Consider the following 25458-nt stretch of genomic DNA (forward strand, 5'->3'; position numbering starts at 1 on the left):
AGTGAAACCAAGTTGTGAAAGTGAGAAGCACCCTATTCTTTAAGCTTCTCAGCAGGGTACTTGAGGTACTTACCTTGGCCATGCCTTTCAGCTGCTTACCCTCTCCCTCAGCCTTTTTCTCCTCACATTTCCTTACCTGGCCATTCAAGTTAAAATCTTTCCTTGTTTTAAAGCTTTTGGGATTCTTTAAAGCCAATTGTATTATGTTATACATAAGGAATGTTTCCTCAGGAATTGAATCAAGACCCATAGCTTTGTAATATTCAATTAGTTGCTCTCCTACTATTTCCCACATATCTGGCTCTAATTTTTCTTCCTTAGAGAGCCAAAGAGATGTCCACTCTAATATATTTAAGAATCCAGTGATCCGTTTCTGAGTTACCACCAAACCTTGCTTCTCTATTAACCTAATTATGCACTCTTCATACTTCCCTCGGGGTCGGGGAAGCTCTTTTCTTAGTATTTGCCCCATTTTGGCTGAAAAACGAAAGTGACTAGATTATCCCTTACCCATTCTTCCCACTGGCCTATTTTTATACTTACTCTATTCTAGGTCACAGGGACTTCTCCACTGAACTAGACTGATTGCCCCACATTGGGCACCAAATGTTGTGTCCTGCTTTCTAGAGCCCCCAAAGTGCGATGACAAAATATACTATTGCTTTCTAGAGCCCACACCAGAGTAATTAAAATATACCTTCCTAGTGGAGAAGTGATGAGGCAGGACTCCCAAAGATGGTGGGAAAATGAAGTCCATTTATTTCAAGGGCTTTCTCCTTTATCTAATGAAACAAAAACAACTCTGTGCACGTGGGACCATATAAACAACTTGCTATTGTATGTAGTTTGCCATCTGATATCACTCTTCCACCTGGTATCACTCTGCTTCAATCACAACACAGGTTGTCACTGCCTCTGATTTCTCAAGAAGGCTGAGAGCCCTTAAGGAAGATGGGGAGTCGAACTAGACATTGTTAGCAGGTTCCCTCTGGGCTGAAGGGTCTTATACCTCACCTAAAGTTTCCCCACTGTCTGTGACCCTTTACAGCTACCTTGTGTTATTTTAAGAGAATACAAGTCCTCTCAGGTTTTCATGCACCAAAATAAAGTGTGTGAGAGTCATGCATGATTCATGGTTTGAAAGAATTCAAAGACATTTTCTTATAGTCACAAAATAATTTATTAATTCCATAGCTGACAGACTAGCCTCTAGGAGGGCCTAGCACTTACAGGGAGTTTGGGAGAATTTCTTCCTACTGAATATTTGGGGCTTCAATGTGCAGGCTAACAGCCTATAAGGTTGTAAATTGTAAAGGAGAGATAATGAAGGTATCAGGATATCTTTTACTTCTTAGCCAGATATGCAGTTTTGAGTAGACCCTGTACTATGTATGACTCAACATTCACCCCATTAATGTGTTTTTAATAAATGTTTATTGACTTACTAACAGAAATCTTTTTTCCTTTGACTCTTGATAATTATGAATATGACTTTCTTATGAAATAAGAATAGGTTTATGTTCAGAGTGAACGTTACAAATGCTATGCATTTCAAATATCTCTGTTGTGAACATGGGCTCTGGAATGACTTTATTATAAATTAGAACTCCCCTTCACCGGGAGCAGGACAATGGAGTTACACATCAACTAACCAGTTAGAAAGATAAGGATCAGAGCTTTATCACTGATCCTTTGCAAGTGAATTCTATCCAAATTTGGAAATGCATATAGTTGTAAGAAACCACTAAATTAGCCTTAGCCACCTCAAAGGCAATCTTGAGCAGTAGCTGCAGACTTGAGACCTTGCTATGGATTTTCTATACATCCTAGCATATTGTGTCTACAGATATTCCCCTCTCCTTAACATACCACTCCTTGAAGGCCTTTGGAAACTATTAAAATATAATCTTTTCCCATACCTTTGAAAAACTAAGAACTCTCAGTCGCTGGCTCTTTCTCTCTGTTTTTTTTTTGTTTTGTTTTGTTTTTTTTTAATCTCTCACTGATTCTCTTTTCCTTTCACTCTCTTCCCCTCTTTCTTTTCTTGCAAGTTTTCTTTTGCAATCTCTTCTCAGATAATAAATACTTTATAATCCATGATTAAACTATGTTTTATTTAGGCTCCCCTTTTTGGATCTGGAGTCTTCCTTTAATACTATATATTTAAATGGTAACAAAAATGGTGAAATCATTTATTGAGATTATTATCTCTAGAATAATCCATAAGAAATTTATGGGAGAAGCCCTACTCCCAGAAAGCTTACTTTGGAGCATAATGGTTTCACTAAAAAGTATATTTTTCCCAACTTAAATATGGTTTATATAAAATATAAAGGAGTTCATCCTTAATTGGAATGATTTCTGAGAGTATTGAAATACATTTCTTTTCCACTGAAAGAAAAGTCAATCAGTATTGTATTTTCTTGTCTAATCAAAGTGGTTAACACATCTAAAGGATTTGAGAGCATGAAAATAGAAGGAGGTAAAGAAGTAAGCAAAACATCCTTTAGTTAGACCAACAAGGATAAAGGAAATAAAGAAAAATTATTAAGGGCCCAAGAGAACACATTCAGTTAAGATCAATACAGAATAAAAATAGCATTATAATTCAATAGCTTTCTATGCCATATTTAATAAGTCACTAAATTTGAAGTCAGGAATAGTTGTATATAAATTTCATCTCAAGCACTTACTATTTATGCAATCTAATTGGGTAAGCCATGTAGCTTCTCAATCTTAATTTCCTCATCTGTAAAATGAAGACTCATCTTTCACTTTATATTACAGTATTATTATGAAATATAAAATGAGATGATGTATATAAAACATTTCATAAACTTTTAAATGATATGTAACTGAGTATTATTATTTTTATTATTATCATTATTATCCCATTCTCATCTTTTTCATGGAATTCATATATAATCATGGATCAAGCTGGATAGCTAATTATAATATATTAATTTGGATTGCTGGGCTGGCACCAGCAGTTCTGAGCTTTGCAATATTGGTTCTCTGCTGTTGGCAAAACTTGGCACTGGAAACTAAGATCTTAGTAGGGCTAGTTCTATGGGGTCACCTGCTAAGAAACTGGATGCCTCTTTCTCAAACTTCTCTAAAACAGAAATTCTGCATCAAAGATAAAATTCCAATTGTCCCCTCAGTCTAGAACACTAAGAATACAAAAGAAGATTTAAAAAATAACATAGGAATTAACACCTATTATGAGCTCCTTAGCATCACTCTTATGCTACAATAAAGCTGCATTAATAGCATCTCTCCATATTCTAGTTTTCTCTCTCTCTCTTTTCAGTGCCAAAGACACCCTAGCTCCAAGCTTTAAAAGTTTATTTAGGTCACAGCAGGCAGCCCTGATGGCAGCAGCTCTTCAGGAGCAGAAACCTATTGGAAAAACCAGAAGCATCCAGTTTCAGAGAACTGAGGAGCAGGAGGACCAGAACAAGACACAAGAGTGATGATGTATAAGAATGAGAGAGATCCCTTTTTTGTTCAGAGACTCAGGTCCAAATGCAAAAGAATTTGCAAACCTTAAAGTCTGTGGCAAAAAAAGAGAAGTTTTATTTTTCACTAAGAATCTCTCTCTCTTAGCAGGCAGATTTTCTAATGAAGAAATTTGCAAAATATGGGTTGACAGAAATCTATTTTATGAGCAAATCTTGGGGCAGTTTGAACTGATTATTAGACCAGCATCTCCCAATTGAATGAAATTACTTTGAAGGCTTTTTTAGAATTTAGAGTTTCCTGAATGGGGATCCAGCTACCCAAAAGATCAATGGGGATTATTTGGCCAAGATTTCCAAGTTAACAATGCTGCTTATCTTAGAAAAAGGTTTGTCTGGAAAATATGCCATATTTGGAATATGCCATATTCTGGAGTTTGGGAGGCTGGAATCTCCCTTCTTTTATAGATCAAAGGAGACACAGTTTCAATTATTATTTTAAGATTAAAGGAGACACAATTTTTATAGAATTCACCCCTGTCATGACACTATATGTGTGAATTCTCCAGTTTAGGAGAAGCTCGAGATACTTTGAAATCCAAGGATTGAATAGAGATATCTGGAGAAGAGTCAGAAAGCAAGCCTGGGGGAGGTAAGAAGGAGAATGAAATTAGCAGTGGTTTTAGGAAGAAGAAAATTAAAAGACCTCGAACAAAAGAATATCAATCAATAGAAAAAAAAATACACATTAATAATAAAATACGGTCTATAGTTCTAGTAAATTAATTTCAACATCTATTAATGTTATGGTTGTTCAGTCATTTCCGTTATGTCCAACTCTTCAGGACCCCTTGGGGCTTTCTTGACAAAAAAGAAAGAAAGAAAGAAACTGGAGTGGTTTTCCATTTCCTTTTCCAGTTCATTTTTATAAACGAGGAAACTGAGGCAAACAGGTTAAGTGACTTGCCAGGATCACACTGCTCATAAGTGTATGACTCTGGATTTGATTCTAAAGATGAGTCTTCCCAACTTCAGGTCTAGCATTCTATCCACTGAACCACCTACCTGAACCACCTAACTATGAATAGATACTGCCAAACAAAGGAAAATTATCCAACACTTGATAAGAAGGAAGAACCAGTGGAAGGTGAGGAGAAGGAGAAACCACAACACACTGTTGCTGAGTATTAAAAAAAAAAAAAAGAATTATGAAAGCAATGAATTATGAATTTTATGGCCTGCATAGCAAATGTTAATGATCAGACAGAAAAATTGGAATCTATTATGAGAAAACAAAAGAATGAACAACAGACTTGGAATGAAAAAATATACATAAGTATATAGAAAAATGAACGAAAATTTAGATGAAGAAAAGTAAAAAAAATATAAGAAAATGTGTTCAATATACAAACAATATCTATTCCAAAGAAAGATCATTGAAAATCATCCTAAGGATCACAGATCTTCCTAACAACATGAAAGTGCTATGCCACAGTTCTCAGTTTCCATAATTATCCTGACTCAGTCCTAACTCAGTTTCCCTGCTTCTCAAAGCTCATTCCTGCAAAACCTCCCCTCCCTCTTTATCAGAATATTTGATAAGGATAAAAGATCTTATGTTTTAGAATATCAGAATGCCTCTCTCCATCCCAAGCTACCAAAATGTCAGATACCATCTTATCAAGATGCTTCTCCCCATGTCTGGGGTGCCTCCCTCTGATTATTTCATCTCATCTCTGGAGGTTACCCCCACCCTGCCAGAGTCCTGTTCCCCTTCTCAGCACCCTGACTCCACCCACCCCCTCACTCTACCCCCTGAGTCTGAGCCATGTGTATATAGGTCATTGAGAACTCTCACTGTTTGCTGGATTCTTGGGGACAATAGTCTCATTCAGCCCTGGGACCAAACTTTGGATCCATTTGGTCCCAGTAAATCTCTCCCATTAAGTAAATTATTAAATATTCTCTAATCTCTATCCTGCCTCAGTTTCTCCAGCATTGCATTTTGGAGGCCCCACCAAGATGTTAGAAAATGAGCCGGATTAGAGATAAGAGACCTCCAGGTCTCTCCCTTGGGCCTCAGGACGGCTGGGGAATCTGAATTTTTGGCCTGGAGAAGCCGGCCCTCTGGATATTTTTTCCAGAGCCTCTGGGAAAGAGCAGTTTCCAGCCACAATTGTGCCTGATGGTGGACACCCCCATTTGGCCATGGGAGAACCTGGTCTGAAACCCCTGCAGGTTAAGTTTTCTGTCTGGGATGATTGCTAGTAAAACTGGTCACCAGAAAAAGTTGAGCTGATAAGCCACACAACTCTGGGGAAGTTCCCTTTGGGTACCTGAGCACCTTTTGGGTATATTTGGTTCTGAGTACCTTTTGGTTACTATCCAGTTCTGAGTACCTTTTGGTACTACCTGGTTCTGAGTACCTTTTGGTACTACCTGGTTTTGAGTACCTTTTGGTTACTATCTAGTTCTGAGTACCTTTTCTGGGCATTCCCTGTGAACGCAGAGAAAGGCACCAAATGGGGAGGGAAAACTCTCAAGCTGACAACTTCCCTCTGGGGTATCCTTTCCAGATAGCCTCCAGATTAAATGTTTTTTTTTATGTTGTAACTGTTCAGTCAATGTCTGTGTTTGTTTGTCCTGTTGGTTCAGAGCCCTGCTAAATTAAGAAATTTGGGGATTGGCTGTTTCAATGTTTCAATTGTACTTAGTATGAAATTTTCTTGTGATTTTAAACTTTAAAAACTGGAACTCTGGTAGTTTTAATTCAGGTGTGGCTTGGGTTGAGCTAGCCTACATAAGGCGTCTAGAGAACAAAAGGAGTTTATGCTAATTGCTTTGAACTCTGGCTGGGAAAACTTCTGATTAGAAATATTAGGTTGGTTTTTAAATTATGGAAATAATTTTACTGTTGCTTATGCAGGCTAGATATAGTTATCTTTGAATGTAAGATCATAAGAACCTGTTGGAGTGAAGCTCTATTAACTTACCTGAAAGGGATTCGTGTCTCCAATTAGGGTCTGACTTTTCTAAAGGCTTCAACACTGGCCAAGTTGGGGCTTAGGAAAAGTCCATTGGGAATAATGGATGCGTGGGGCCAGAGGGAAATCATTATTTGAAATATGATAGAAAAAGTAGTTTTATATCACTGGGAATTTAAAGCTGGATTTGACTGGATTAAAATATAGGTTATTAAAACAAAATGCCAATAGCTTACCTTGGGAGGTCATGTTTGTATCTCCCTACTTAGATGATATGTTGCTTTCTAGAAGTATTGGGTAATTTGTAAATTATGCTCTGTGGGGTATATGTATTAAGTTTTATGAGATTTGCTTTTTAAAGTTTTTTTTTAAGTGATTTAAAGATAAGGGACAAGAAAGATTGATTTGCAAAAGCAATTAATAGTTTATTTAAATGGGGCATCTAGTATTGGTTTGGGAGTGTTTAAAGCATGTTGGAGAGGGTTTGAACAAGTAAGCATTGGGAGGAGAGAGATAGAAATGGGACAGAAAAAGATGGTGTGAGAGAAGGAAGAAGAGAGAGGAAAATTGCTTTCCAGAAATGGGGAACAAAAAGGCACAAATCCCTAGTGAATTTGCCAGTTGCCATGGGAAAGGAGATACACCCTGAAGTTGGGGTCTGTCTTTAGCTGGCAGATTGGATCCTGGGGAAAATGGCACCCTAAAATGGTTAGCTGTGAGAAGTTGGTGCTGGGAAGCATGGTGGAATGGGGGAAGGGCAACCACATGGAGTCCTCCTCCCCCATTAAGTTGTTGTTGGGTTTTGTTTTGTTTTTTGAGTGGGGGGGGGGGGAACAAACTGCAGCTCTTTGCTGGTTCAAATATTAATTGCTTCTAATGTTTAATTGATATTTTAAAGAATATTTCATATTCTTTTCTGTAGAACTGGGTATTCTGTATAAGTTTAATTGATTGTATCCTGAGGTTATACACATCAATTAAAGGGCTTCTGAAAGTAATAGTTTTTCCTTATCCTTTTGAAAATGTTTCTGTTAAATATTAAAGATAACTTGTGAACTTACTGGAAACTTACTGTTATCAATATGAGGTTATGGTATTTCTAAAAGTTTAATATTTTTAAGAATCTCTTGGATTCTTTTATGTGATATTAGGATGTTCTGTATAGGATATTCTAAATTTTAATTGATTATATTAGGTCATCCTGTGATCATTTAAAGAGCCTCTGAAAATATTTTTTTTTGGTCCTTTTGAAAATGTTTCTGTTATGGACAATATGTCATCTGGAATATTTGTCTATGTATTGGATATTTTTAAAAGCAAATGGATTTGTACCTTGCTATTTCCAACCTGGTTATATGTAATCATTATATCCTAAATACTTGGGCAAATCAGTATCTAGTCTGATCATCTATCTGTTACTGGATATTGTGATTAAGGTTTCTAACTAATGAGAGGACAAAAGCCTAACTGCTGTTTTATCTATTGGGAAGCTGCTGGCCAATTCATACTGGCCTCTTTATTTTTTGTATCAATCAGTCTGCTCTAACCTTCATTTGTTAGATTTGTATTTTTTTGTTCTAGATTTTGCTCAAAATTACAGGTATTGACTTGCTTCTAAGACATGGATCAGCCATCTGAAGCTTTGGTAGCAGGCAGGACAGAGCATCTCCTCAGCAGGAAGCAGGGAGGGTGGAAAAGTGGTTGAATTATTGTTAAAATTTTAACTATATCATTGTGTTTAAGATTTGTTAAAATTGGGATTTGTTAAAAACTGTTTAACTATTGCTGTATGTTTGAGGGATTTTTAAGAAACTTATTGTACTAGTTACTGTTATGTATAGGAATTGTGATTCACTTTGGGGATTTATATGTGGAATAGTCATTTGATAATTTCCGTGTTAAAAAAGGGAGGAAGGTAACTGGTTGAAACTGGTCTGGAAATTGGGAAAAACTGATGTATTTTTCTTAGGCACTTCTGCCTTGCCCACTATCTCATTAATTCAGATTGAATTGGAAATTATTTAAACAGTCCTTTTTGTTTTTAACTCCTTGCTTAAAATTTACTGGACTATGATTTGCTTGTTATGTTTTAACTTTGAAATCCCTTATTCTGTTGGAATTGCCCTGGCAGACTCAGTTTTGGGGATTATTCTTTAGAAATAACCAGAAATCAGACACCTGTCCTGGGACTGGCAATCTCTCTGATCTGTTTTTCCACTCCTGTTAGTCCAGTCCCTAAATTAGTATTACAGCATTCTCAAAGTATCTTGCAGTATTGATATAAGAACCCTAATAGTTTGGAGTTGCCTACTTTGGTCTAACTGCATAATTTGTTCAAAAATGTGTATCCTAGTAGCAGCTTCTGTTCTATAGAGAGGGGACAGGTGGAGCTACTCTAGGACCCACTTTTTCATTTTTGGAGTCCCTGACAGGCTTGGGGTGCCCTCTCAGGATGGGCAGCAGGACTGTCTTGTAGCACTGCTATTCAGCAGAATCTGAGTTAAATGCACAAATGACCATAGATCTAACTCACAGTGAACTGTCCATCTCCAACTGGATTCTCTGGCTGAGATGCTCCCCAACTGCAGAGGATCTGAACAGGGAGGCCTGTGTATGTCTCCCTAAATGAGGAATGCTGTTTAATGCTAATAATTCTGGGGCTATCAGGGAGAGACTGGTCCTTGCCATAAGTCCTTGCATTTTTCTAGCTTTAGTTTGGTTTATTTACTTTACATAGGGTTGGTCAAAAATTATAGTGCTAAGACTTTCTAGAGGAAGATAATTCAATGATTTGAATATTCAGAAGAGAGAGAGTGTGGAATGTTATGCCACAATTCTCAGTGTCCATAATTATTCTGACCCAGCCCTGATTCAGTTTCTCTGCTTCTCAGTCCTGCAAAACTTCCCCTCCCTCTTTATCAGAATATTTGACAAGGATAAAAGATCTTATGTTTTAGAATATCAGAATGCCTCTCCCCATCCCAAGCTACCAGAATGTCAGATACCATCTTATCAAAATGCCGGGGTTCCTCCCCCCATCTCCAGAGGCTCATCCTACCCTGTCAAAGTCCCGTTCTGCTCTCAGCACCCTGACTCCGCCCCTGCCTCACTCTACTCCATGAGTCTGAGCCACGTGTATATATGTCATTGAGAACTCACATTGTTTGCTGGATTCTTAGAGATGATAGTCTCATTCAGCCCTGGGACCAAACCATGGATCCATTTGGTCCCAGTAAATCTCTCCCATTAAATAAATTATTAAATACTCCCTAATCTCTATCCTGTCTCAGTTACTCCAGCACTAGAAAAGGACAAAAAACAAAAACAAAAACAAAACAAAACAAAACATAAAGCAGTAAATAATAGAAGAGAACTGTCCAGAACTTCTGAACATCAAACATTAAATTCCAATTGAAAAAATTCATAAATCTCCAGAACAAAACCCAAAGTTGCCAATTCCAAAACACATACTAATTAAATTTAATCATTCTTTTCAGAAACAGCAAATTCTATAAGGCATCAGGAGAAAGTCCTTCAAATATGAAGGAAAGGAAATTCAAATAGTACAAAACTGTTCTACACTTACCAAAAAATAATCAAATAATGTATTCCAAAGAACAGTGGAGCTCAGCATGCAGCTCAGGGTGACTTTCACTGCAAATCTAAGCTTAAGCATATTTTTTTTAAAGTGACCATTCAGTGATAAAGAGGCATTTGAAACATTTTGGGGGAGGGAGAGAGAGAATTGACGATATTATTTGCTTTGCAAAGAATAGAAATGCAGGAGTAAATAATCACAGGAGCCAAGGACAGCAGCCACAAGAGAGAGAAAGCAAAGAAACCATAATAAATTCTTTCGAAATGTACACATGGAGACAGGGGTAGAAGTGGAAATCTGGTGGAGATAATTAAGAAGAGTCATTACAGAATCTGTCTGCAGGATAATCAATGTCTGTTGGTAAACTACATTACAAAATGAGAGAGAACATGAAAGAGAGAGAGGAATATGCAATGAGCCCAGATTAAATTGAGGGCTAGCAAGGAGATCACTGTGGCCTTGATAAGAAGAGACTTATAGGGAAGTAAGTGAAGGCAAAGAGAGAAAATTTTAAAATAAGGGTGAGGAAAAGAAAAAGATTTCACCTTGGAGACAGTAGTGGTTTATCTCAGGGCATTCCTGATTAAGATCCAAGAGTGAAATCAAAAGGTATTTTGTGGACAGCATCTGCAGAACTTCATGTTCTCTACCAATAATCACTGGAGAAGTGTTAATCAAATGGTTGAATTTTGCTGATTTGTTTATAGAAGCATGAGTTTGTGATAGTGATTCAGGATCAGATTGCTGCAACAGAAATAGCAGAAAGGTCATGAAGAAACCTGGATTTCTTGATTAATGCAGATCACTTAGTGAAGTAGTTAAACTTTTGCAATGACACTGCAGGTCACAGCAATTTAGCACCTCTTGGATATCTAGAAAAATATTTTCAGTGGCCAAAAACTTGCTGTTCTTTATGAATCAGCAAATGACAATTACTCATACTATAAACACAAACCCCACAATGTTCTTGAAAATTCAATAAATAAACTAGACTGGAACAACAAAATCATCAGAGACAGAATTTTTGCTTATAGCTATTCAGACAAAACATTAATATATAAAAATTTAAGCAGAAGGTAGATCAGTTAACAAAAATATTGTTTATATTATTACCTGTTATATTATTATCTGTTATTCTTCTTAATCCTAATTATGTCAGGATCCTAGTCATATCCTTGCATTACTATTCGTAAGATATTTATTCTAGATTAGGTTAAGCAGATCTTATCTTATAAAAAACCTGGCTTGAGCTGGATCTCAGTTCCTAATATCCTTGTCCTGTTCATTGAGATTTATGGTAAATTAGATCATAAAGTAGTTTCTCTTACCAGGATAGCCAAAGGTAACTGAAGTCTCATGACTTCACGTCTCATGACTTGAGATTTGCTATCTCAAACTATTTCTTCCTTCTTTTCTCCTAAAACTATAAAAACCTTTCCTGTGAGTTTCCTAGTGGGACATCCCTCAGGGAGGAAGGTTTACTACCCTGTTATCTCTCTCTCTCTCTCTCTCTCTCTCTCTCTCTCTCTGTTTCTCTTTAATTATGGCTTTTTATTTACAAGTTATATGCATGGGTAATTTTAAAGCATTGACAATTGCCAAACCTTTTGTTCCAATTTTTCCCCTCCTTCCCCCCCATCCCCTCCCCGAGATGGCAGGTTGACTATTACATGTTAAATATGTTAAAGTATAAATTAAACTACCCTGTTATCTCAATTAAAGATATATTATTCCTCCACTTAGAAATTTGGTTTATTTCAGAACTTGACATTAAATGGTGGTAGTACTAGTGGGATTCATCATGACAATCACTGACAAAATTTGATCCTCAAAAAAAAGAGAGAGAGAAGAAGAAAAAAAGAAAAAGAAAAGGTCTAGGTGACGATCCCTTGGTAAAGATAAAATTAATTATTTTAAAATGTCCTTTTTAAAAACAGGATCAAAAATCAAACACTCTGAATGGGAATTCATTAGGAGGGAAACAGATATTGTTATTTGCTTACTTGTTGTTCTTTTTCCCTTTCTCATTCCCTCCCTCTTTGGATCTGATTTTTCTTGTGCAGCATAATAAATGTGGAAATATATTCAGAAGAATTGCACATGTTTAACCTATACTGGACTACTTGCTATCTAGGGGAAGGGAGAGATGGAAAGGGAGGAAGAAAAGTTTGGAACACAATGTTCTGCAAGGATGAATATTGAAAATTATTTTTGCAACTATTTTGAAAAATAAAAAGTTACATAAAAAGGGGCAAACAGAATCTAGATTTTTATCTCTCAAAGAAATTCAAAATTAAAGAGAAAGTTGAATCTAAAATATTTTTCTTCAGGAAGGAGGCCAATTGGAATCTCAAAAGAAAAAAATTAAAATTAAGAGTCTCTCAGGACCTGAGGGAGACACTCAAGAATTTCTATAATAGCTTAATATAAATATGTCCCAGAATTTGACCTAAAAAGGACTTTCTTGTGTACACACTAAATTATTTTAAAAAGCTGTGCAACTTTTTGTCTGTCTTTGTGGAGTATTGAGTGTAGTGTTTACATATATATATATATATATATATATATATATATATATATATATATATATATATGTATATATATGTTTGTGTGACAGGAGATCAATAGTAATCCAAATTGAGAATAAAATCCTGTCACCCCTATGTTTGTTGATGTATGCTCTTATATGTTTTCTTAAATAATCACATCAAAAGAGCCTAGCAGGATGAAGGTTTTTTTTTTTTTTTTTTTAATATAGTACTTTTTCTAATTATATGCAAAGATAATTTTTAATATTCATTTTTAAAATTTTTTGAGTTGCAAATTTCCCTCCTACATCTCTCTCCTTTTTCCTTCCTGAAACAGTAAGTAATTGGATTTAGATTATATATGTGCAATTATGTAAAACCTATTTCCATATTAGGCATGTTATGAAAGAAGAAACAAACCAAAAAGTGGAAAAAAACATTAAAAAGTGAAAATAAAATGCTTTAATCTCCATTCATACTTCATCAATTCTTTCTCTAGATGTAAATAGCATTTCCCATTCTGAGTCTTTTGGAATTGTCTTAGATCAACGTATTTCTGAGAAGAATTAAGTTATTCATGGTTGATATAATATTGCTAATACTGTGTACAATGTTCTCCTAGTTCTGCTCACTTCATTTTGCCTTGGTTCCTATAAGTCTTTTCAGGTTTTTTCTGAAATTGATCTGTTTGTCATTTCTTCTTCTTTCCCCCCCTCCTCCTCCCCCCCCCCCCCCCCAGGCAATTGGAGTTAAGTGACTTGTTCAGGATCACACAGCTAGGAAGTGTTAAGTGTCTGAGACCAAATTTGAACTGAGGTCCTCCTGACTTCAGGACTTCAATGTTTTTTGGTCTCAATTTTAAGTAAAATGTGTCCCTCCTACAATTTGCTATATTATAGGCATCAGGAAACTTGTTACCTGTGTGATTTTAACTCAAATTATCTTAGTTATTCAATTTGTGATGTGTATAAAATTAATGCCTAAGATTAATTTGATAATTTATATGATTAGAAACATTATTAGAAAACTGAACTCTTCTTTAATTCTTTGGGGTTATAGACTTAATTGTTAAAATACTGATGTAGATATGCTTAAAAGAATCTATAGAAATACAAAAAATAATGATAATTTTTTGAGCTTCTTATAGCACAGACACCTTTGAAATGTCCTTATCTGAGAAAAGCAGAATTCCAAAATTTTATGTAACTTTGAGTGTGCTGCTCTTTTGTGGTAGTTTAACAATTAAGTAGGGTTTCCATAATTGAAGACTTCAAGATCTAACACCATGCTCAAGTTAAAACATGGTGATTTGATTTTTGTTAAGAACTAGACACTTAGTTACAAAGGAAAAGAATTCCTTTTAAAAAAAAAATCCATTTTCTATTCATTGTACCACATTTCTGCACCTTTTACTTTAGTATTCTACAAGCAAGCTTAGATAAGCATCTGGCAGTCATGTCCACCCACCTTTCAGCATGGTTTGTAAGAAGACCATATTATACATTTAATGCTATATAAATATCGGTTATGGTGAAAGTATTTATTATTATGATCTGTGACTATTATATAGGACCTTAAAACTTTCCTTATATTGTTCAAACTGGGAATAATTTAATTTCCATGAAAATCTTAAAGGTTTCTACCTGAAAAACAAAAACAAAAACAAAACAACAAAACTGACTAGGCCTGTCAGCATCAAAACAAACTTAAGATTTTTAGCCTGAACCAAAAACCAGTCTTATTATATTTTAGCCTAACATATTTTAAGCTAACCTGATAATAATAGGTGTGAATTCAAACTAGTAAAACTTAATATGTATTTCCAAGTATTACTGATGTAAAATTAAATACATGTCTATGTTATAAAACTTGGTAGATTCTCTTCTAATTTGAATATTGTTGTTATAAATTCTTGTAGAGTATTTTATTTTATTTAGATTACAATAGTGCAAAAACAAATTTTTATTATCTGATAAATATTTAGACAAGGTTTTAATTTGTTTCAACTTTGCTGATGACATGGTATAAATTCTATAGTGCTTAAACCTTAGAACTACCAAGGTCTAAAGCTACCACACCTAATTAGAATGAGACAGTGTATAGATCAACCTATTTAAGTTTCAGCTATATTTGTTCAGAATGATTTTTTGCATAATTTAGAATTGAAGTGTCAACTGGAAATGGATTTTATTTTATGTTTCAAATTCATAACACTGTGTATATATTATGCAAAAATACTGTTAGGAACAGGGCTTCATTTTTAATCTAGACATTGCTATATTATAAGCTGAATTGTTAAAGGAAAAGAAAGTGCTTGAAAATTGTTAATATTCTGAAGTACTTGCCTAGAGTTTTTAAGAGGAAGTTTCATCTAAAATGATTGGGCTATCACTTGTGAATGAAAATTGTAAGATTATAGTTTAAGTTACTAGGGATTATTATAAAGCCAATTTAATAGGCTATATTTTGGGGATTTCTTCTTAGAAAACTGAATCTCCTTCCCCATTGTAAACATTTTTTGGAAAGAGAGGGGTGGTAATTATACAAGAGGGTAATTCTTGTTTATGGTAATTGGGAATTTATAGTAAAAGACTCTTGTGAAATGAAGTTATAGCTGGAATGGTTGACACTGAAGTTACATTTTCAAATCAACTTAGTCAACAAATACTAGTCTTAAATATTTATTTTTTTGTTTTAAAATTTGAATAATAGATATCTGTCATTCTAGAGGTTTCTAGCTATATTACTTCATAAAAATCTAATGATTATCTTTTTACGTGAAGATGGATTTTAAGCTATTTTGAGAAAGTTATTAGTAAAAGAGAAATGCTAAGTAAATTTTTTGTGATTTTTCAGAAGACCTGATAAATTTTATTTGCTAGCTAATTTTTGTGTGTGTTGAGTACTGATAACAATTATGTTAAACCATAGTGTGATTAATGAGACTGTTGTTTGAAGTGAAACCTTTTTGGCATTCTGAATATTCTTTTTGAGCTTCATTCTTAGGTTTGTTGTCTTCTTAAGCCAATCCTAAGTGAGAACTTCAAGAAAAATATAAGCAGATCAATGGGAGAGGTCATCTGAGATCTAAGGCCAGTGGATATCTGTCCATGGGAATAAAACTAAGAGGATGACCTTGGAAAGACTAATGTTGGACTTCCAAAATTCATTTTCCCAAACAAGAAATCTGCCTAGTTTCATAAACGTGGCTGCTTTTAATCATTCTGAAACTTTAGGACCAGTATTAATGTGTTATATTCATGTCATATTCATATCTTTTTCCTTTCAAAGCAAATCTCTCTGAGAGAAGATAAGTTGTAATTTTTTGAAGTGATAAATCTCTTACAGTTTTCAATCTATAGTCAATACTTGTTTTCAACAATATGTGATCCCTAATAATTGAATCCATCCAAAGCTATGATTATTGATCTTCTTAAAACCTTATGGGATTATAATTAATGTTATTCTGTGTCTGATTTCTGGTGTACTCATCAAGAAATGTTATTAAGCCAATTATCCATGATACCAGTAACCTTATGGGGTTGATATCTATGAACTTTGCAGTATGATATTTTCTCTTTGCTCTTTGCTCACTATGCTCTCTTCATGACTTTTGACAGAGACTGACGTGAAATTAGGGAAACTTAATTCCCTTACTATAACTATGTCCTTAATTCTCCTTTTATGGAAAATTCCTATAATCATGGCAGGTGATCAGTATAAACTCATTATTAAATCTTTATCTCATAGGCTAACATTGGAGCACATCTGAGTCTAAAATAAAATAAAAGTATAAGATCTAAGCTATGTAGCCTACAATTTTATTCTTTTCTATATTCTAAACATTTAAGTAGATGAGTATTTGGTCTTGTTATCTAACTGTTACTATTGTGTTTGGGAAAGTATAATGTGCATGTGTGTTGTGTATAAAATAAGATTCTTAAATGTTTCAAAATAATATAAGAATAATTGGTAATTGATGCAATAGTTTATGGGACCAAACTGTATTCTGTTAAGATTGTATCAGAAACAACTTCAATTTTATTTTGAAGAGAAGAATTTCAGTGACATCAATTTCCATAAAGAAGAGTAATTTATAGAATACTTTGTGTTATCTAAATGGGAAAGGTCCATTTTATTTGAGTTTATTATTTAATTTGGAATTACTACCTGGGTATTAAGCATATCTTAAAGAACAAAAATGTTTTTTATGTGTAACTTATTTGATATGCATTGTTTTGAAATTTATTACTCAACTTTTAAGAGAATCTTCTCATAAAAAGTGTTAACAAAAATCCCATTCTCCTGAGAGAGAGATGAGCAGAGTAAATAAAATTGTGTTTTTGATGAAATTTTTTTTCAAAAATTAATAACATCAGATATGTGTGGAAAAATAAGAATTGGGTTTAGAATTTCCTGATTTTTCAGTTTGTATATGAATTTTCTACATGATAATTTGCTAATTTACATCACAAGACAATTATAGATGATTAACTGAAGTTCCTTCCCTTTCTGAAACTTGAATCTGACATAAAGAATGAAATATATGAATGCCAAAAGTTAAATGATGATATTCAATGCCAGCTTAAAAGACAACTTTTAGCCTTATCATACATAGCTACATTGGCAGATACCCAATTCAGACCTGAAAGGGTTCATTCTACAAGTCAAATCCTTACAAATTACTTTTAGATGTTTCCTTCTAGTGTCCAAATATCTAGTTTAGATAAGGATAGGGAGCACTGAAAAATTCTTTGATCTAGAGGTTCCTAATTTGATGTTCTAGTATAAGGTTTACATTAACTCTGACTATCTGATATGGTTATTGGCAAAAAAAAATAAAAATAAAAAAATAAATGAATTGTATTAAGATCTACTTTGAAAGAGATCGTAACAGAAAAGAAGATCTCTGCAAGTGATCTGAACCAGAGAAGCAAAGTTTCTCTGAAACCCCATCCATTCCAAAATGACTAAGAAGAAAAATGTCCACAGGACCAGGGAAATTACATTAGGAGATGTTCTCAGAAACTAGACAAGGTTATGAGAAATCCGAGCCTTAAGATATGATGGATCAATGAAATGGACAATGGGAGTGAGATACTCTTTTTTTTTTTTTTTTTTTTTTTAAATTATGTCCCTATATTCTCTGTAATGTCTGTTTGCTTGCTGGGAATTGCCTCTAACAAATTTCTATTAATGCATCTATCTGTCTTCTTTCTCCCCATACTTTTGAATGCCATGCCTGTTAGTATTCACTGAGAAAACTCTGCTTTCTCAGAAACAGAAAAAAAAGTATAATGACAGAAATATTGTCAATATCAAATAATATTACCTATTGCCTGCCACTCTTCTTAATAATTCTAATAATGTGAAAATTCTAGTGATGTCCTTGGCTTATTTCAAGCCTTGATAAAGTTAATATATATTATATAAGTGACATTATATAATGTATATCTCATATATGATATGTATCATATTATATATATACATTTTGTTTGTATTATATGTTATATAATATATATTATATGTTATGAATAGATAGTCTTATTATTCAGTCATTCTGCCTGCTGCTGGAGCAAATCTACAAATAAAAATACAGATAATGAACTTATATTCTATATTTTTCAATTATATATAGTCATTATATATGATTAACTCATCAATAAAGAGAGGAGAGTTGCTTCATCTTAGTACCACCATCTCTCAATGAAGGCTAGCTCACTCTATTGTTACTTTGATTTAAGATTTTATAAACCTGTTAATGGGCTCTGCCACAAAGCATTTTTTGTTATGAAAATTTTTGTTTTCCTTTCTTTGTTATAGGATGAGGAATGAAGAAACAAAAAAGAGATTTTTTGTTGTTTTTTTTTTTCTTTTGAAGAGACATTTGGAGGTAGGGGGCATTGCTTTAGATGTGTAATATTCCATGGACTTTCAAATGAAGTAATATTTTTAGTTTGACTTAACTGTTTTTACAAAATACCTTTCATAAAATAGAAGTAATCTGTAAATATTAATAACATTCAAAACAAAACACATTAATAAAAATTTTGAACTTTGTAAAAGAAAAATAAAACTAAATAGATTCAACTATCCAGACCAAAAAATCCCTAGTATTATTATCTAAGTACCCCATCTCCAAATTAGAGCTATAATGCCCAAAAGAAATCACTTGGCTTCTAAAAGGCTAGAAATAGCAAATTTAAGCTCTGTACTTCCTAGCTATGTGATAACAGGTATGTCTTGTTATCCTAACAAGAACTCAATTTCCTCATCTCTGAAACTGAAATAAAAAGAATGCTACGGTTCCTTCTAGCTCTGATATACTATAATTTTGTAATGCTATTGAGCAGAATTAAGTGATTTTTTAAAATGAAAAATTCCAAAATTCTCAGCCTTAGCTATGTTAACATTAATTATCTGAAATAAAAAAGAAACTGAGTATTGGACATTGACGATTTAATTTGCAAAGGTAGTATTTGCATATCAAACCAGGTCATCTGACTCAGATGTCAGAGACAAGGAATAATTAACAGAGTTATTTTATAATAGAAGAGAAGGGAGGAAATTACAGATACTTGTTTTGAATATAATTTAATTAGACAAGATAGGTCATCTGACTAGTAAGTTTACTTGAGAGAAACTAGTAAATTTCTCTCAAGTTTTCTTAACCCAACAATTTTATAAGTGATGCCTTTTGTAAACATAAATGCTCTCTGAGAAAGAGGAACTTGTATGGAGTCAGCAGTCATGCCCTATGTACTAAATGCCAATCTTATAAGATTCCATATTCAAGTTAACTTCTATCTCAAGAAAAAAAAAAGAGAGAGCTTATTCATTAAGACTAGAAAGAACTTTACTTTAGCTAATTCCCCTTTTTCCATCTGCCAGAAAGGGGAATTAGCTCTTAGGCAAATTTTCTTTTCTAGAGTTTCTAGAAAGGGAAGCAGCCTTTTAAAAGAATCTTATAATCTTGTGATTATCTTATTTCTATAAAGATATTTGTCTTATTCTAAATTATGTTACTAAAACCAGAAAATCTTATCAATCCAATATTTATTAAATTTATTTTTATTTAGATTTGAGAGTATCTGTTAGTCTAGCTTAGTTGTTAGGGCCAGCTTTTCCTAAAGAAGAATTTTAATTCTATAATCAAACTAAAAATAAATCAAAGTTATCAGTACTAACTGATTTTCTTTTCATCTGTATTAATCAGATACAAAGACATTGTATTAATTTTAAATAAAGCAATTATATCTTATATGTTATTACAGCATACCAGTCCTTGATACGAGAAAGTTGTAATACTATAGACCCCTATAATGTACATAATCATTGATAATTAGATATGTTGGAAATCTGACTACTTTTTTCCTCATATCAGAATAAGAGTAGACATACAACTTAATCTCCATAATTTCAGGAAACAGGGGAAAAGATAGAATATTAATTATATAAAGTAAATGTCAGAAACACTAACAACAAGATTTGATTTAAGACTCCTTTTGAAGGAGTCACATAATATACCATCAAAGAGAGATATGAAAATATATGTCAGTCAGGATAGAACTGAACAACATTAAGAAATCTTATCTATAAGGTGTCCAGATAGTGATTTTATTCAGATTGTGTCTGAGGTATAATTAAAATTTTGAAACTTACTGAAGATAGTTTTTTAAAAAGTTCAAAACAGAAATGATACTATGTCCTTGCAGTCAAATTTTATATCTTTATTCCATCATTCTGACCAAGATTTTCTAAGAATATTATAGGAAATGGCCCATAGAAATGATTGATCTAATTCATGGCTATTTTATATTATTCTATTAGTAATAATATCTCATAGTTGTAGTATTATGTTCCAATTTGAAAATGCTTCCATACATATCACTGCTGTTACATGATTCAGATATTATTACCCCCATTTTAAGTAAGATAAACTGAGACTGAAACAGAATACTTTGTCTCTTGTCTTATAATTTGTAAATGAAGCGAAGACTATCACTCAGACCTTCTAATTTCTAAGCAATTTTTTTCCTACAATACTTAGCATCTTTGCTGAAGTTGCTAATTCTTCAAAATTAATCTTTTGAATAGTGAAAAACTTTGTTTTATCTCTGCTGCTTTCAGAAAGGTCATTAGCTCATTCCTATCACACATACTCCTATCTCTTGATTTTAGATATATATATATATATCATTTTAAGGAGAGCTCCTTTTATTCCTTTATTTTTAAAATAGGAATGGATATTATATCTTGTAAAAAGCTTTTTTCTGCATCTATTGAATATAATCATGTGATTTTGTAATTGTTATTGATATGGTCAATAATGCTTGTAATATTCATAATATTCATAATTTCTTATCCTAAGTTACATATTAGCAGACTAAGTAATGGGGCTAGAATTGTAGGGAAACAAGCAATTCTTAATTAAATGCAGTTATTATCCTAATTACCTGCCTAAAAGAAAGTTGTAAATTAAGGCTAGAAATCCAAGATACTAAGGACAACATTACTATTGTAGATGTTCATCTTCTCTATAATCTAAAATTTTTGAGAATTATCTAGAGCACTGAGAGGTCACATGACCACTATATGTCAGAGACAGCACTTAAACTCAGACCTTTTGGGCGTCACAGACTCCTCTCTATCTGCTACATCATGCTGTCTCTCAAATTAGCTATCCTTTACATGTTGATGCAATTCACTTTTAAATTCACTTGGTCCTGGGTTGTTTTTAACAGCTTGTTAACTTTCTTTTTCTAAGATAGGATAATTCAAGTGCTCTATTTTCTGTTCTATCAATCTGGACAATATATGTATTTTTTAATATTCACTGATTTTATTTATTTTTAAAATTTGTTGGCATATGGTTTGGCAAAGTAATACCTAATGTCTTTATCCCAAAGATATCATAAAAAATGGGAAAGGACTCACATGTTCAAAAATATTTATAGCAGCTCTTTTTGTGGTGGGAAAGAATTGGAAACTGAAACTCATCAACTGGGGAATGGCTGAACAAGTTGTGGTATTTGATTGTGATGGAATACCATTGTGTTATAAGAAATGACCAGCATGATGCATTCAGAAAAACTGGGGAAAACATATGAACTGATACCAAGTGAAGTAAGCAAAACCAAGAGAACACAATACACAGCAACAACAACATTGTGTAATGATCAACTATGATAGACCTAGCTCTTCTCAGCAATTCAATGATCTCAGAAAATTCCAAAGGACTCACTATGGAAAATGTTGGCCACATCCAGAGAAAGAACTATGGAATCTAAACGCAAAACAAAGCATACTACTTTTACCTTTTTTTTGTTTTGTTTTGTTCTTTCTCATGGTGTTTCCCTTTTGTTGTGAGTTTTCTTTCACAACAAGAATAATATGGAAACATTTAATATGATTGTACATGTATAACTTATATCATGCTTGCTATCTTGGAGAAAAGAGAATTTGGAACCTTTTCATTTCCCCAAACCTCCAATGGCTCTTCATTCTCCTATACTTTCAGTTGAGAAATATAATTTGAAAACTTATTTCATATGACTGTTAATAGTTTGAAGATTTTTAAAGAACTATTTTCTCATATCCTTTGACCATTTATCTATTGGAGAAAAATCTTTGATTAAATTAATTCATATGCACATGCACAACCCCCTCTCTGCATATATATATGCATGTGCACATGTACATTTATGCATTTATTTGTGTATTTTATATGAAAACTTCATCATAGCAATTCAATATAATTTTTCCCCATTATACCTCTTCTCTTCTTATTATAGATGATTTAATTTTATGTTTTTCAGGTCTTTTTTTTTTCATTTTTTTCAATTTTAGGTAATCAAAGTTATCTGTTTTACACTTTGTAAAGGTCTTCATCTCTTGTTTAGTTAATAACAAAGCCCACAAAAATAGCTGGGAGCAAGAGAAGCAAGCTCAGCCCCTTCTCTGGAGTCCCTTTTAACTCCCCTTAGTTTAAAAACTTGTCAGGTGTCTCTTTTTTATTATTATAGCTTTTTATTTACAAGATATATGCATGGGTAATTTTACAGCATTGACAATTGCAAAACCTTTTGTTCCAACTTTTCCCCTCCTTCCCCCCATCCACTCCCCCAGATGGCAGGTTGACCAATAAATGTTAAATAGTTAAAGTATAAATTAAGTACAATATATGTATCCATGTCCAAACAGTTATTTTGCTGTATAAAAAGAATCGGACTTTGAAATAGTGTAAAATTAGCCTGTGAAGGAAATCAAAAATGCAGGCAGACAAAAATAGAGGGATTGAGAATTCTATGTAGTGGTTCATAATCACCTCCCAGAGTTCTTTCGTTGGGTATAGCTGGTTCAGTTTATTACTGCTCTATTGGAACTGATTTGGTTCATCTCATTGTTGAAGAGGGCCACATCCATCAGAATTGATCATCATATAGTATTGTTGTTGAAGTATATAATGATCTCCTGGTCCTGCTCATTTCACTCAGCATCAATTCATTACTTGCCAGGTTTCTTAAAACCATCTTGTGAGCAAAATCATCAGTCCTGGGGAAAAAACTAGTTTGGGTTATATATATCCAAAACAAGCAATTGGGTTTACCAATGATCTACATAGAAATGATTTCTAATGATTAGTTTTTATACCAGGATAGATTTAAAGAAAAAAGAAAAAACAATTGAAAGATGTTAATGAAATCTTATATGTATAATATATTAACATATATTATGTATATTGTTATATATTATACATATAATATAATATATATGAGACCATTCACCATGAGCTCTAGCTTTTTCCCTTTCCATCTCTTATCATTCAGATGCCTTCTGCCATTCGCTCCTTCACCATTGTTTCACATGATAAAGAGGCCTTAGAACTCACCAAGTTTAGCGTCTCTACACAGAAAAGATGGAAAGATCTACATGAACTGATAGAGAATGAAGTAATTATAACTAAATATACAAAAAATAGACACAAATAATTTGGGGAAGGAAGAACACCATTAACCCAGAGCAAGTCAGGAAAGGTTTTATGTAGAAGGTGGCACTTGAGCTTCATTTTGAAAAGAAGCTAGGAATTCCAAGATGTGCAGGTGAGGATATAGAGCGCTCCAGGCATGGGCAGTGATCTTGACAAAGGCATGAAATAGGAAAAGTTATGGATAATAACAAGTAGGGCAGTTTAGCTAAAAAGGGGTGAGAGAGAAGTAATAAGAAATCAATCTAAAATGATTATTTCAAACTAGACTGTGAAGGACTTTAAATCCAAACACAGGTCTTTGTATCATATCCTGTAACAACATGGATCCACTGAAATTTTTCCTTCTGGATAGTGACATAGCACTAACTGGACTTTAAAAATAGCAAATTTCATATTTTTCATGAAGTTTTTCTTATAATACCTCTTTTTATATCTAGGCAATGTATCCGTTTTGGCCTTATCTTAGCAAATGGAATAAGATATTGGTCTCTACCCAATTTTTGCCATATTGATTTCTAGTTTTCCTAAAAATTATTATCAAATCATGAATTCTTATCCCATAATCTTAAGCTTTCACACTTTTATATTTATTTGATGCTGTAAATTGTTTATTATGTGCCATTGATCTGTGCCTCTATTTCTTATTCAGTATCAGATAGTTTTTGATAATTATTGCCTGATAATATAGTTAAATATGGTACTATTAAACCTTCTTTCTTTATATTTTCTTCATCAATTCTTTTAGTATTTCTTGACTTTTTGTTCTTCCAAATAAATTTTACTATTATCTATTCTAGTTCAATAAAATAAAATGTTTTGGTAATTTAATTTGAATGGTATTGAATATATAAATGTGTTTACATTAAATTGTCTTTTTTACTATATTGGCCTTGTCTACTCATGAACAATTAATACTTCTCCAATTTCTTAAGTCTGATTTTATTTGTTCAAAAAAGTTTTAGTATATATATATATATATATATATATGTATATATAATTTTACTTATATAGTTGCTGATTTTTGTTTTGACAGGTGTACTCCTCTCAGGTATTTTGTTAATTGTCTAGAGTTATTTTAAATGGGTAATATATTACTATTTCTTCTTGTAAGATTTTCTTTGTGATGTATAAGAATAATTATGATTTATTAGATTTATTTTATATCCTGCTAACTTTTCTAAAATTATTCATTGTTTTAACTAACCTTTTAGTTAATTCTTTGGGATTCTCCAAGTATGTCATCTGCAAAAAGAGATACTTTTATAACTTCATTTTCTATTCTGCTTCCATTTATTTTTCTTCTCTTATTGTTATTGCTAGAATTTCCATTACAATGATAAATAATATTGGTGATAGTGAGTATCCTTATTTCACATCTGTTCTTATTGGGAAGGCTTCTAGTTTATTCCCATTACAAATAATAATTAGGGAATGGCTGAACAAGTTGTGATATATGATTGTTACAGAATATTATTGTGCTATAAGAAATGATAATCCTACAAGATTATTTGATGATCAATTCTGATGGATGTGCTTTCCAACAATGAGATAATTCAGATCAGTTCTAATAATCTTGTGAGGAAGAAAGCCATCTACATCCAAAGAGAGGACTGGGAACTGAGTGTGGACCACAACATAGCATTTTTACTCTTTCTGTTGTTGTTTGCTTGAATTTTGTTTTCTTTGTCAGTGTCTGTTTTTTTTTTCCTTCTTGGTCCGATTTTTCTTGTGCAGCAAGATAAGTATAAATATGTAGATATATGTTGGATTTATCACATATTATAACATATTTAACATGTATTGATTACCTGCATCTAGGAAAGGGAGTGGGGGTAAGGAGGGGAACATTGGGAACACAAGGTTTAGAAAATGTCAGTGTTGAAAAATTACCCATGCA

This window comes from Antechinus flavipes, chromosome 1, assembly GCF_016432865.1.
Source record: "Antechinus flavipes isolate AdamAnt ecotype Samford, QLD, Australia chromosome 1, AdamAnt_v2, whole genome shotgun sequence".
Classification (NCBI taxonomy): Eukaryota; Metazoa; Chordata; class Mammalia; order Dasyuromorphia; family Dasyuridae; genus Antechinus; species Antechinus flavipes.